This window comes from Lithobates pipiens, unplaced genomic scaffold (genome assembly GCF_037356315.1).
Source record: "Lithobates pipiens isolate NorthernLeopardFrog02 unplaced genomic scaffold, aLitPip1_a1.2 Scaffold_25, whole genome shotgun sequence".
Classification (NCBI taxonomy): domain Eukaryota; kingdom Metazoa; phylum Chordata; class Amphibia; order Anura; family Ranidae; genus Lithobates; species Lithobates pipiens.
The window spans coordinates 62,195,283-62,210,789 of record NW_027507787.1 but is presented as its reverse complement, the minus strand read 5'-3'; the positions used below and the strand labels follow the sequence as shown (position 1 = coordinate 62,210,789).

Genomic DNA, 15,507 nt, shown 5'->3' with positions numbered 1-15,507 from the left:
CCGCTTGAGTGGAAAAGGAGGGCCCCTTGCCTATGGCGTGGCTCCTTACCCTTTCTGAACTGTGGAAGCAAAGTACTGTTGTCTCTAATGTCATCCAGCGAGGCTCCAAATAGCCCCCCCCCCCCTGGAAGGGCAAATCCGCTAGTGCTTTCTTAGATGCGTGGTCCATAGACCAGCATTTTAGCCAAATCAGGCGACGTAGAACCATAGCTGATACTGATGCTCTAGAAAGCAAGGGGGCCCTATATCAGACCGCATCACAGACATACTTCAGACCCTGCACCAACTGGTCTGCCATTTCCACGCAGACCGGGGAAACCTGTTGCTTCTCCAACTCATGGTGCAACAACTTAGCCCATTCAGTAAGCGTCTGTGAAACCAGGGCCGTGGCCAACACTGACCGCAATGTTAACCCCACCACCGTAAACATGGACCAGGCAACCGCCTCGGCCCTTCTGTCGGCAGGGTCCTTGAAAGCAAGGGTCCCTTCCACCAGAATCATGCTCATCTTATTTAACCTGGATACCGGAGGGGTCAAGGACCAGAGGAGATGTCCATTTTTTCAGGTAACTCTACTCAAAGGTGTAACGCACCGCCATCCATCTCGGGACCGAAAAAGGCCCACTGTGGGCTTTCCCACTCCTTGTAAATAAACTTATCAAAATAAGTTAGGTAGAGGAACACCTTAGCAGTATGGGCCGGCTTGTGGGACCCAAAAGGGACCGACACCTCTGCAGATGCCCCCGCCGTCTCCTCTATCTTTAGGGTATCCCGCACCACTGTGATAAGTGCTCCTACTAACTTTTTCCTGCGATGACCCAGACATGGAGTCATCCTCACTGTCCGAATGGTCCTAGTCCGCATCCTCTGAAACGTCAGAACAGGGGCCACCTGCCAAAGCGGGACTCTAGCCTGAATCAGAGCTTTCCCCCAGAAGAAGGGGGGCGACCTCATTTTTTACCCCCCTGGTGCCTGCACGCCACTTCCACCCTGGCAACAAAGGACTCCAGGACTGCCGACAGAGCATCCATAGGCACTGCAGGTGCAGCGGAACCAGTTGCAATAACAGGGATGTCTAAGGAAGAAGCACCAGCTTCTAACACCATGCTGACCTGCTCGCACCTGTCACCACTAGGGACCCAAGGCAAGCCACACAAAATGCCCACCCTCCTAGCTGCCACAGACTGAGGGGCCCCCTGCAGGACTTGCCACCCTGACCTAGGTACTGCACTGTGCTGCCGCCGGCCACTCTCCCCTGTGCCAGACACGAGGTGTTCTGTGTAAGTATTGCGCTGTTTCAGAATGAACCAGCCGCCCAGCACTAGGGAAGAACAAACTGAGGCTACTAGAAAATGGCCACCAGCTGCCTCAGCAAAAAACGACTAAGTGCTCCGGGAAAATGGCCAACGTTAAGAAAACTGTCTGTGGCTACAGAAAAATGGCCGCAGTTCTCGCGGTGGCCAGCCCACATGGCATACACCTATACCCCAACAACAGCCTAAAACCAGGGAAAAAGACAAGCGGACCACCAACCGCCCAGCGCAGCCCCCTGCCAGGACACAGAGCTCCCCCCAGAGGATCCCCGGCCAGGTACGTGCACCACACCCCCTATGCCCAGTCACACAGCGGCCCATCAGTGTGGGGAGGAGGGAAAGGGACAGGGAGAGAAGAAAGGGAGAGGGAAAGACCCCCTAGTTGACCTCCCAGAGAATGCCCAGCTGCTCCATCCTGCCGAGACAGGTGGAGCCATACTTACTGCTCCTGCAAGGACTGCTGGACATCTTCCACGGAAAGACACATCACCCGATCAGTACTGGGTGGCTGTCGGCCACGACACACTGACACGGACAGCAGTAGCCCGGTCATATGTGTGCCTCGAAGCATATAGCTCACCAGCCGCCCCTGGATCAGATGGGACATGTTGTGGCCGACCCAGCGCGTAGCTAAGGTCTGCACACGCTCAATGGCCAGGCAGGGGAGACTACCAGGATCTTTATTATCCAGCCTGTCACCCAGCCCGGCTGTTGATTGTAGATCACAGGAATCAAAAAGCGGAAAAAAGAAAAAATCCCAGGACCAATGGTCCCCACCGGTAGCCAGGTCTTTCTTCTACACTAGGCAGAAAAAAACTGAGCTGCTGGAGCAGAGTGAGGGGTTACAGCCAGTTGGACCGCACCCTGGGCGGTACTGTGCAGTTTTGCTGTGTTTACATGTTCTGCCTAGTCCTCTCCTGAAGGTGGCGATATAACCCTAAGGTCAAGATTAAAGGTGCTGTGTCCATCAATGAACGAAAGAGAAAGATTAGTATAAGTACAGATTTGTGTTAATTCTTCAGCAGTCTGCATTGATCAACACGAAAAATGTAGAAAGAAACATGTCATCCCAGACCAGGACTGAGAAGTACGAGACAGGCCTCAGCTTCACATAAAAACCTCTTAAAGTTTTATTGCCAGGAGTCATACATGGGGAGCTATAAATCCCAGCCACTGCATAAATTTGGCCAATCCATGTATTTGCAGGCAGACAACTGTTAAAAAAGTATCTCTGATGTCGTTGCTGTTTTTAGACCTGCTCTAAAATACAGTTTTCTATGTAGCATAATCAAGTTTACAGCCAGGCTGAATTGTAAGTAATACTTTCACTGGCATGAGCCTGTGGTCATAGCTCTCAAGGCACAAGCAAAGAAAAGGCAGAGTTTCACAGCTTGTGTGTCCCTGGCATTTTAGAAAATGTATATATTTAGAAGTGAACCCTTACAATTTGCTTACTCAAACTTAGTAAATGATGAAAAACTGCCAAAAGCAAAGATCACCTTACAAAAAAAAAAAAAAAAAAAAAAAACTTGTCAAAACAATCAGCAAATACAAGGATATAGGCTTTTATTATAATCTACAAATCTTAATTTGGGCTTTAAAATGCAAGCAAGGTCTCTAAAACTGAAGAATTATTTTTGTATTTTACACATATAGCCTAACAGGGTTACACGCTTACAAACTAATAACTATAGCTACATGAACTTTCTTCTATTAACACAAGGGTATGCCAAGACATATATGCCAGTATATGCACTAGGAAAAAATAAGCAAACAAATTGGGGTTCATTTACTAAAACTGGAGTGTGCAAAATCTGGTGCAGCTCTACAAAGAAACCAAACAGCTTCCAGTTTTTTGTCAAAGCTTAAGGCTTCATGCACACGAGACGCAGATGCGAACTCTGCTGGACACATGTTTTTAAAAGCTGAAACCAGTGTTTTGCCGAGATTTTTGCCGCGATTTAGCGGCGTTTTACCGCGTTTGCGTCTAGAAGCGTTTAGTTAAGCTAACATCATAGACCCTCCCCAGCTCAAAAAAACAGTATTAACTATTTCAGCAATTTTGTGAGACCAGAGTGAGTAGCAGCAGCTGTGAGAGCAGCAGTGTACTTGTATTTAGAGTGTCACTTGCCACAAGTTGTGGATTGTCCACTTCCCACGTCACTTGCCACATCACCTGCCACATCACCTGCCACAAGTTGTGGATTGTCCACTTGCCACAAGTTGTGGATTGTCCACTTGCCACGTCACCTGCCACGTCACTTGCCACAAGTTGTGGATTGTCCACCTGCCACAAGTTGGGGATTGTCCACTTGCCACGCCACTTGCCGCATCACCTGCCACAAGTTGTGGATTGTCCACTTGCCACGTCACCTGCCACAAGTTGTGGATTTCCACTTGCCACGTCACTTGCCACGTCCCCTGCCACAAGTTGTAGATTGTCCACTTGTCACGTCACCTGCCACAACACTAGCCACAAGTTGTGGATTGTCCACTTGCCACGTCACCTGCCATATCACCAGCCACAAGTTGTGGATTGTCCATTTGCCACGTCACCTGCCGCAAGTTGTGGATTGTCCACTTGCCACGTCACCTGCCACGTCTCCTGCCACAAGTTGTGGATTGTCCACTTGCCACGTCACTTGCCACAAGTTGTGGATTGTCCACTTGCCACGTCACCTGCCAGGTCACTTGCCCCCTGCCATGTCACTTGCCACAAGTTGTGGATTGTCCACTCGCCAGGTCACTTGCCACAAGTTGTGGATTGTCCACTTGCAAATGCAATTGTTTAAAATATATTTTTAATGGTTTTTCATTATTTGCAATCATTTTTGAGATTTTTTATGTAAAAAAAAAATAGGTCACCTTTAAAAACGCTTATAAACGAAAACGCGACAAAAGGCGGCAGCGGAGTTTTGCATCTGAAACGTGGAAACTTTTGCGTCTGAACCCATTTTTTTGCTTCTGGAAAAACAAGGTTAAATGCAACTGCATAAAAATGGCAAAAAACGAGACTGTGTACATGGACACATAGGAAAACATTGAATGAGTTCAAAGAACAAAGTGCCCAACTGCCTCTGAACACGCGTTTGACAGCGTCTCGTGTGCATGAAGCCTAATAGAACAAGCTGAAGTTAGACAGATTTTGCACTCTCCATTTTTAGTAATCCTGTCATCCTTCATCAAGGAAGCATTTGGCATAAGTATGGCAAAAAACATTCTGAAATGGAAAGGTGGGGCTTCAGAGTCAGGAGCTCTGGCAAGATTTTGAGAAACCAAGAATCCATTAAGTAAATATGGAACTTTGTCCTTAAAAATTATGGTTTCCCATACCCTGTATAAAGATTCTAAAAAAATATAGTACTATTTCAGTAAATTAAACCAGTATCAAACAACCACAATCTACAACAGTAGTTATTCTGCATCGTTATGGCTGGTGTGGACTGTCAGCCAAGGCTATAGGAAATTGCAGGCAGGTTTTTACTTAAAGGCCAAGTTCACTTCCTGCACCATGGTGTAAACGCCTCTCCTCCACCCTCATACTGCACCTTCATGGTAGGGGGTTCTTCTCCCAGTCAACGTCCCAACGCCTGGGCAGTCTCCGTCCTGCTGCCAAATACAACACTGTATACAATACATAGCTGGGGCTACATACAGTGCTTACAACATGCACATCTAATTGTGGACCACCTTGGTCCAAACAAACAAATTTAAACATCACTAAAAGATGGAGATCTGCTTTAAATAAGTTAGTAATATACACAAATCTTACTGTCTTTTAGCAGCCTTGCAACACCTGTAAATCATACAGGGGAGCACACTGATTAGATAAATCTTGTGAAACAGCATTTTCTATCCTACCTCTTAGAAATCCTAAAAAGGGCAATGACCAGTGATAGTTATTTTCAGTACATAAAAAACAAGATGACCAATAAAATCAAGTTTTCTATTCTTTACCCCTGCTTACCAGGTCATGTGTTGCACATTTCACATACTCTGCTCATCAACGTCAATCGCCTAGGCGAGTGACATGCATGATGGGTGGGATAAAAAAAAAAAAAGACAGCGCTATTCATGTAGCGGAGGAAATTAGGGGTTATTGGAGGGAAGTTTACTCACAGGGTGAAGATCTACTTTAGGTTACGGAACTATTCTGAGAAAGATAAATAGGCATGCACAACGACCACCGTGTATCATGCATAGCAATTAGCCAAGCGAAAGTGCATGGACATTTGTTCTGTGCAAATAAGGCAAAACACAAATGTTATTAGATGTTTTCCTGTGCTGGACATATGTTTCTGTTTTTTGCCCTATTTGCACAGAACTAATGTACATGCACATCTGCTAAGCAAATTGCTGTGCACATTTTTTTTAGAAATACACACCATGGTTTTTGAGTACTCAGATGACAGCTGCAAACAAGTTTAGGAAGAATGTTTTCTTTTGAGGTTATACCACTATTAAATATTGAAAAAAAAGCTCCAAGTTCAAATATGTTTTTAGTGAGCTTTTCTAAACTCATCCAAATTGTTCTGTAATTGAGTTTGGCCCAGAAGTAGCTGGCATTTGGAGGACAAGGTACCTCTGTTAGAAGAACAAATGGGTGCTTCATTGCTCTATTGGACTGAATGAAATCACAGAGACAAATATCAACACTGTCAGAGATTTCTTCTAAAACTTCAGCTACTTGAGCATTAAACATGCATCTGTTGGCAGGATTTCATAATTTCATTTTATGTGTACTGGCCCCATAATCCTTCAAATACACACAAAATACTTTTTTTTATATATAGTATTGGACATCTTGTCGCCAAGACCATATTTATTTTTTCATTTCTCTACATTTAACTATGGTTTTCAGTCATTAATATAGATTTGCAATTTTATCTCAACATTTTCTATGGCAATCTACTTTAAGAGCCATAAACTTGTCACTAAACATACTTAAGGCACCTATGCGTTCTATATCTGTTCTCCTATGTTGTTGTCTATCCAAACCTTTCAACCTACCAATATGAGTCACCATGCATTGTCCCCTTAGCTAGCCAGGCTAACAGTCTACCGTTCTTGTCTCAAAACTTAAAGACCCTTTGGGTACTGTCCAGTAGAGACTTTTTAGTGAGATCAATTCAGAGTAGGGATAACTCCCGCAGGGTGTACTGCCATGCAACATAATTAGCATGGTCTGGAGATTCTACATAGGTGGCCTCCCTCTATCGTGCCTTTCTTCTAATTGCCTCAGAGACTGCATAGACTTCTGTTTCCTCGCTGCTATCCAAGTGATGCATTCCCCCCTCTAAGCATGGATTTAAAGGCATCCCATACCGTCAAGGGGCAAGTAGATTCTGCATTCCATAACCAGAAATTACAGACGGCTTCTGGTAGAAATTCTTGAATTTCGAGGTCCATGATCCAATATTTGGACAGCCTCCACATCCTCCGGCCCTCCTCAGGTGATAATTTAATTATAACAGATATCGGAACATGGTCCGAGACACCCCTAGAATCTCAACAGAGACCAACCACCGCAATAGAACAGGGGAGGCAAAAGCCAGGTCTAAGCCCTTGTACACACGGTCGGACATTCCGATGGACAATGTCCGATAGGATCGTGTTGTCGGATAATCCGACAGTGTGTGGGCTCCATCGGACTGTTTCCGTCGGACCAAATTTTCCAGCTGGGCTATAAAATTTTCCGACAACATGATCCGATCGGACTTTGTCCGATCATGTGTAGAGAATTCCGATCGGACAAAGTGTCACGCATGCTCAGATCAAATTCCTAGACCAAAGCTATTGGCTACTAGCCTGAACGTAGTCCCGTCCTAACGAAATAACGTCATCACGTTAAGTACAAATGGATTTTCTGACAACTTTGTCCGACTGTGTGTATGCAACAGTTTTGTACAAAATCCGGCGGATTTGGTTGTCGGAATGTCCGACCGTGTGTACAAGGGCTTAGAGGGACAAGGTCTGGTTTGTAGTAGAGAGACCTGTATATTCCCAATCAGAGGGTGAAAGTGGTGCCATATATCTGTCAGTCAAAGTAAAAGAAGATGTGAGAGCGTCCAGACTGGAGGGGGCCAGAAGGGTGAAGCCTATCCAGTTCTCTGGACGACAATTAAAGTCACCAACAATCAGCACATTATCTACATTAAAACTGAGTAATTTTATGCATCAACAAATGCATTACATCAACATCAGCAGGGGGGTAGATAGACTCCAGCAATTACATATGGGACATCTAAAATTAGTGCGTGAATGAGTACGTATCTGCCGCCCGGGTCACTTCTTACTTCCAGAAGCTGAAAGGGCAAGGCTCTATGCATTAAGATGCAGACACCCCTAGCATAATTGGTATAAGATGTGTGATAATGTGCACAGACCCTTTTCAGACTCGATACAAGGGTTCAACAATTTCAGATCTCAGACCCTATGAGAGGGCAGGAACCCATTCCCTCATGCTGACATTCATAGACAACAACTGACACTAGAATCAGATGCATTACTATACCTGAATCTTTTACTTATGTCATTAAGGAAGAAGAAAAAAAGACCACCATAAAATAGGGAAAAACAAAAACAGTGAACCAGTCCAACTACGGTCAGCAACGGCTAACCTTCCCCACCCCCACCCCGTGCCCCCCAGAACATTGAGAAGCACTTGCGTCCCAAACTTAGTACAAGGACTAAAATCCTATGAGGGGTCGTGTAACCAGACAGGGACATTTCTAAGTCTCATAGACATGACATAGGTATGTTGTATAAGGCACACAAAGTGAACAGTGAGAGATGCTGGAACAATGTAAGCTTACTATTAATCTTGACTTGGATTTACCAGGGGCATATTACTTAAGAGTCTGTTACAACAAGAACAGGCAACAAGAACATATAGAACTGTATAGTGAAGGCTAGTTCTTCCAAGGGTCATCTTCAGCCTGGATCATAGTATCAGGAACAGGGGGGAGAAGCCTCTACTACCCCTCATAAACATCCTCTGTCAGCAAACAGTGCTCAGGGGACAACAAGAAAGATGAGAGCTTCAGGGGAATGTGCTATAACTCTTGTTTCTCTTGCAGCAACATGAGGACTGAGCTCTAAACTATTGGGTAAAACTCACAAGTGCTGAAATAGCAACGGGGTATCGCTTCTAGCCACGCAGTGCCATCCTTCAGGGTAGTGAAGAATCTCATGGTTTCACCATCAACCACCCACAACATTGCTGGGAATAGGATGCTGTACCTGATGACTTTAGTGCGCAGTGCGATCTTGATAGAATCAAAGGAACGGCATTGCCTCTGGTTCTCCACGGTGTAATCTGGGAACATTACGTTGTGGTAGGGCAACTGTCCTGGCTCTCGAGCATCCCTAAGCAGTTCATCCCTGTCCCGAAAGTTAAGCAGCCGGAGGATGAAGGTGTGAGGCAGAGACCCTTCAGGGCCAGGCCTAGGTGGCACCCGCTGAGCCCTCTCCACTGTCAAGTGGATAATAATGGGGAGAACTGGGCCGCAGTTAGAAGACCGCATAGCAGGTCCCCTGTGAAAACAGGATTCTTTTACTGCACATCCTCAGGGAGCCCCACAACACAAAGATTATTTTGGTGGCTCCAATTGTCTGCATCTTCCACTCTATTCAAGGGCTCTGACCTTCCTTTGCAAGACTGGAATACAGGCCACATGTTCTGTCACGGAGTCCTCCACATCCCAGACACGTTGCTCAGCAGCCGTGAGCCTGGAATGAATTTTATCCAGATCTCGTTCGATTAAGCCCACATCCATCTGGACTGCTTCTATCTTGGAGGTTAGTGCAGTCTGGCAAGAGGCGATAGCCGCCATCACCTCCAGAATGGTAGGTGGTGCAGAGCCAGTAACCTCATCGTAGTCTGTCTGCAACGCCATATTGCAAAGGCGCAGGATACCAGGCGGGGTTCAGCCGACACAAATGGGGGGGGGGGGGGGGGGTTGTAGCTTCTTACCCCTCTTTTGATGCCCAGGAAGCTTTGGAGGCACCCAGAGTCCACAGACCACCTCAGATACACTATCTCACCCAGGTGCGGATAATAACCCAGATACCACCCCAACAGAGCTCTCAAAGCAGTTCTGCTCAGTCTGCCATCTTGGCCACGCCCCCGTTCTTCCATGTTGTTAATTGTATTTTTTTCCCCACTCTCTCTCTCTCTCTGTTCTTCCTGTAAATTTATATAATGAAAAATTCAACATAAATATATTAAACAAAAAAAACAGGATTTTTAAAAACAGCTTACCTGTAAAATCCTTTTCTTTGAAGTACATCAGGGGACACAGCACCATAGTAGTTACTATGTGGGTTATAGGCCACCTTCAGGTGATAGACACTGGCACGCCCTAAATTAAAAAGCGCCCTCCCTACATAACCCCTCCCACTGGTGGGAGCACCTCAGTTTTGTAGCAAAGCAATACACGTGTATACCAAAGAAGGGAGGGACCTCTGTGTCCCCTGATGTACTTAAAAGAAAAGGATTTTACAGGTAAGCCGTTTTTAAAAATCCTGTTTTCTTTTCATACATCAGGGGACATCGAGCCATAGTAGTTACTATGTGGGATGTCCCATAGCAATACCAACTGAAGGGAGGGAGACAACAATAGTAGGACACCAAGAGACTAAAGGACTCATACTCATGATCTTTTACATCTACTTGATAGAATCTGGTAAATGGATTGAAGACCAAGTTGCGGCCATACAGATCTGAGCCATGGAGGCTTGGTGGTGCACTGCCCAAGAAACACTAACGGCCCTGGTGGAGTGACTTTAAAATGAAAAAGGAAGAATTCTCTTTTAAGCCAAAAGCTTGATCACTTGATGAATCCACCTAGAAATCGTAGATTCTGATGCTGCCTGTCCTCTTTTAGGCGCGTCAGCCAACACAAACAAAAAACATCTGTTTTTATGCATCAGAGCGGTCACCTTTAAATGCACCTTGACCACTCCCACCACATCGAGAGAATGTAGTGACCTTTCTTTCAAAGAATGAAGTTCTGAAAAAATAAAAAATAAATAAAATGAAGGCAGAACAATATCTTGGTTTAATATGGAGAAAAAAAACTGACACTACCTTCGGAAGAAAATTAGGATGAGGGCGCAATCCAACCTTATCCTTAAGAATAATCCAATATGACTCTTTACAGGAAAGAGCAGCCAACTGATACTCTTCTTGCAGAACCAGGAAAATGATGTTCCTCGTCAAGAGGACCAAGGGAAAAATCCCAAATTGGCTCAAAAAGACTGCTTTTGTAAAGCCGACAGGCCTAATCTTAAGTCCCAAGAATTCAGGGGTGACCTAACTGGAGGATTTAATCCACATTTCCCCCTGAATAAGTTATGAACCAGTGAGTGAGAAGTGGTCATTAAAAAAAAAACACTGATAAGGCCGATACCTGGCCTTTGAAAGTACTCAGGGCCAGCTTCATTTCTAATCTCATCCATAGGAATTCAAGGATCCTACCTATGACATATTTCCTGGGGTGCCAACCCCTGGAATCGCAGCAGGAGACATATGCCTTCCAGACTCATTAATATATGACACTGGAGGCCGGCTCCCTAGCATAACCAAAGTAGAAACTACTGAAGCTGACAGCCCACGATCTTATTTTAGAATGTGGGTCTCAATAGTCAAACCATTAAATTTAGCATTTGTAAGGAAGGATGAAATACCAGACTTTGCAAAAGAAGGTCTGGCCACAGTGGTAGGGACTAAGGGTTCCCTACCACAATCTTTAGGATCGCGGCAAACCAAGATATCCTGGACCACAAGAAACCCCTCCTTCACTTCTTGCTTGCTCCTGTAAAGAAGGCGCGGAAGCAGAACAGGAGGGAAAGCATAGATCAATGAAAACTGATTCATTGGAAATAACAAGGCAACTGTTTCGCATGCCATCGAATCCCTTGTCCTCGACACAAAGTTGTCGATCTTGTTGAACCCGGACACCAATAGACCTAAGTCCGGAACTCCCCTTGGCATATTGACAGAATGATGCCAGGCAGAAGGAACCATTCTCCCAGGGGAAAAAAATAGTACTCAAGTAGTCCGCCTGCCAATTCTCCATTCCTGGAATGAAATTGCCGATAAGCAAGGAATGTTGCTTTCTGCCCAAGACAGAAAAAAATTCACCTCTTTCTGGGCGGCACAACTTCTCATGCTCCTTTGGTGATTGAGATAAGCCACAGCTGTGGCATTGTCGGGTTGGGCCTACGGCACCTGGTATTCCCAGTCGGTCTCCCATCCAGGTACTAACCAGGCACGACTCTGTTTAGCCTCCGAGATCAGACGAGATCAGGGTGCTTTCAGGGTAATGTGGCCATAGGCTGGATCCTGACAGGACAATAATGGGAGCGTCAAGGCCTCCAGGGCCAGGCGTACTGCCCGAATCTCTAGAATATTGATGGGCAAGGTCATCTCTGATCTGGACCATTTCCCTGGGACAGATGTTTCTTCCAGGGCTGCTCCCCAGCCGAAAGGGCCGGCAACTGTTACCACTTTCCAGGTAACTAGTAGAAAGGACCTCCCTTTTAGAAGATTTTTGGATATCGACCCTCAATTAAGGCTCTGACGCACTTTGGTGGATAACCGCAACGGGAAGTCCAGAGTTTGGATCTTCTTGTTCCAAGTTGACAGGATACTGTTTTTCAGCAGTCTTGAATGGAACTGCGCATAAGGTATGGCCTTGAAGAAGCCACCATCTTTCCTAATATAAACACATGCAAAAATAAATAGAAGGATTCTTCGTTTTGATCCACTGAATCAGTTCCTTTAACCACTAGACATCCGCGCTATAGCCGAAAGACGGCTGCAGTGCGGACACCAATTGCTGGGAGGGCGTCCCTGGACGCCCTCCTGTTTACTTCTGCGATGCACATCAGGGAAATTCTGTGCTGGCTGTGTCCCTTGGACACAGGTAGTCACAGATTGCTGTAAATGGCAAATCACAGTGGCCGTTTACAGCCCGATCGGCGTGTCCAATGAGAGATGATCTCATATGTAAACATATGAGATCATCTCATCACCGGCTTTCCCTCCTCACACAGAGACAGCGTGTGAGGAGGGAGAGACGAACGCTGCAGCGTGAGTAAAAAATAAAAATAAAAAAAAAAATAATATGAAGTGCCCACATGTCCCCACTGTCAGTGTTAATCCTTTACTTAACCACTTGCCTACTGGGCACATAAACCCCCCTCCTGCACAGACCAATTTTCAGCTTTCAGTGCTCTCACACTTTGAATGACAATTACTCAGTCATGTAACACTGCATCCAAATGAATTTTTTGTCTTTTTTTCATACAAATAGAGCTTTCATTTGGTAGTATTTGATCGCCTCTGGGTTTTTTATTTTTTGTGCTATAAATGAAAAAAGAACAAATTTTTTTTTTAAAAAAAGCATTTTTCTTTGTTTCTGTGATGACATTTTTGCAAATTATTTTTATTTTTTTTTCATGAATTTTGGCCACAATTTATACTGCTACATATCTTTGGTAAAAATAACCCAAATTAGTGGATATTATTTGGTCTTTGTGAAAGTTAGAGAGTCTACAAGTTGTGGTGCAAATCATAAAAAAAAAATCGATCACACCTGATGTATTGGTGGCCTATCTCATTTCTTGCGACCCGAACAAGCCAGGAAAGTTCAAATTCCCCCCAAATGACCCCTTTTTGGAAAGTAGACATTCCAAGCTATTTAGTAAGAGGCATAGTGAGGTTTTTGGTGTTGTAATTTTTTCCCACAATTCTTTGCAAAATGAAGATTTAAAAAAAAAAAATTCCCACAAAATTGTCATTGTAATAGGTTATTTCTCTCACATGGCATGTGTAAACCACAAATGACACCCCAAAATACATTCTGCTACTCCTCCTGAGTATTATGATACCACGTGTGTGGGACTTTTTCACAGCCTGGCCACTTAGAGAGGCCCAACATGCAGGGAGTGCCATCACATGTTCTAGGAGCATAAATTACACATCTAACTTGTTGACTACCTATTACACTTTTGAAGGCCCTGGAGCACCAGGACAATGACACGTGACACGGATGTGGCACCGATGACAGATGGCACCAATACCTGGCACTGATGACACCTGGCACTGATATGTGTCAATGACAGGTGGCACTGGGGACAGGTGGCATTGATAGGTGGCACTGGGGACAGGTGGGTGTGTGTGTGTGTGCGTTTCAGCTTGTTTTAGTGTGTGTGTGTGTTTTAGTGTGTGTGTGTGTGTGTGTGTTTTAGTGTGTGTGTTTTAGTGTGTGTGCGTGTGCGTGTTCTTCTTACTGACGCTGCAGCTGCAGCCGTTCATCTCTCCCTCCTCACACGCTGTCTCTGTGTGAGGAGGGAGAGCCGGCGATGAGAGATGATCTCATATGTTTACATACGAGATCACCTCTCATTGGACAGGCCGATCGAGTGCTAAATGGCCGCTGTGATTGCCCATTTAGCATGATCTGTGATTGGCTGCGTCCAAGGGAGCGTGCAGAGGGGAAGTAAACAGGAGGACGTCCAGGGACACCCTCCCGGCACTTAGCGTCCGCGCTGTAGCCGTCTTTTCGCCCCAGGTTGTGTCTAAGTCGTGTTCAAGTCGTCTCCAAGTTGCCTCACAAAGTCGTCCTGAAGTCGTGTCGCCCCTCCCGCTGGCTGCGGTGGTCCGTTTCGCTTCAGGAGCGATCCGGGATGAGAGGATGGCCGTTGGTTTCTGGCCATCCCCTCTCGATCGCTCCTGGCGAATGAGAAGCTTCCCCCGCCTGTGTAGTGTAAACACAGGCAGGGAGGAAGTGATGTCATTCTCCTCGGGGCGGTCTTTTTGACCGGACTGCGAGGAGAACACAATATTAAGTGCACCAACACTACACTGACATGTAGGTACACATAGGCACACAAATTACCCCCCGATCACACCCCCCCTCCCAGTCACAGTGTCACTGATTGCAGTGATCATTTTTTTACTGATCACTGCATTTAGTGTAAGTTGTGACAGTAAAAAACTGTCAGGGCAGTTAGTGTTAGGTCCAGGGTAGCCCCCTACCCCCCCCTATAAAGGTTTAACCCCCCGATTGCCCCTAGAGTTAACCATTTCACCCCCTTTTGCCAGTGTCACTAAGCGATCATTTTTCTGATCGCTGCATTAGTGTCACTGGTGCCGCTAGGTAGCTAGTTATTTTTTTAGGTTCACCGCCAGATTTTTATAGCGCTAGGTACCCCCATATACTACCCAATAATGGTTTTAACCCCCTGATTGCCCCTAGTTAACCCTTTCACCCCCTTTTGCCAGTGTCACTAAGCAATCTTTTTCTGATGGCTGCATTAGTGTTACTGGTGCCGCTAGGTAGCTAGTTATTTTTTTAGGTTCACCGCCAGGTTTTTATAGCACTAGGTACCCCCACATACTACCCAATAATGGTTTTAACCCCCTGATTGCCCCTAGTTAACCCTTTCACCAGCGATCACCGTATAAGTGCCACTGGTGACGCTGGCTAGCCAGTTAGTTATTTAGGTTCCCCGTCAGGTTTTTATATAGCATCAGGGACCCCCATATACTACGTAATAAAGATTTTAACCCCCTGATTGCCCCTAGTTAACCCTTTCACCAGTGATCACCGTATAAGTGTTACGGGTGACTCTGCTTAGTTAGTTTGCTTTTTATAACATCAGGGCACCCACCATTTATTACCCAATAAAGGTTTAACCCCCTGATCACCTGGAGGGTGATATCAATTAGGTTTTAGGGTCAGGGTCTGCGTCGCCCCAGGCATCGCTAGGTTAGTGCCAGTACTGCTAACACCCACGCGCAAAGCATACACCTCCTGTAGTGGTATAGTATCTGAACAGATGAATATCTGATCAGATCTATACTAGCGTCCCCAGCAGTTTAAGGTTCCAAAAAACGCATTGTTAGCGGGATCAGCCCAGATACCTGCTAGCACCTGCGTTTTGCCCCTCCGCCCAGCCCACCCAAGTGCAGTATCGATCACTGTCACTTACAAAACACTAAACACATAACTGCAGCGTTCGCAGAGTCAGGCCTGATCCCTGCGATCGCTAACAGTTTTTTTGGTAGCGTTTTATATTTAAATCCTGAAGGCAATGCTTGGTTTTCGGGGTCCCGTACGTGGCTAGGTAAGGGTTTCAGATGTCTGCGCAATGTTAAAGCCCCATCTCAGGCTAAACAATT

The 15,507-nt window shown here is 45.6% G+C and overlaps 1 protein-coding gene and 1 pseudogene across 5 annotated transcripts in view; both read right to left on the bottom strand.

Moving 5' to 3' along the window:
* USP54 (ubiquitin specific peptidase 54) overlaps positions 1-15,507 on the bottom strand; it is a 260,296-nt gene that overhangs the window by 112,837 nt on the left and 131,952 nt on the right. The window lies entirely within an intron of this gene.
* LOC143931639 (5S ribosomal RNA) lies at positions 11,536-11,655 on the bottom strand (annotated as a pseudogene).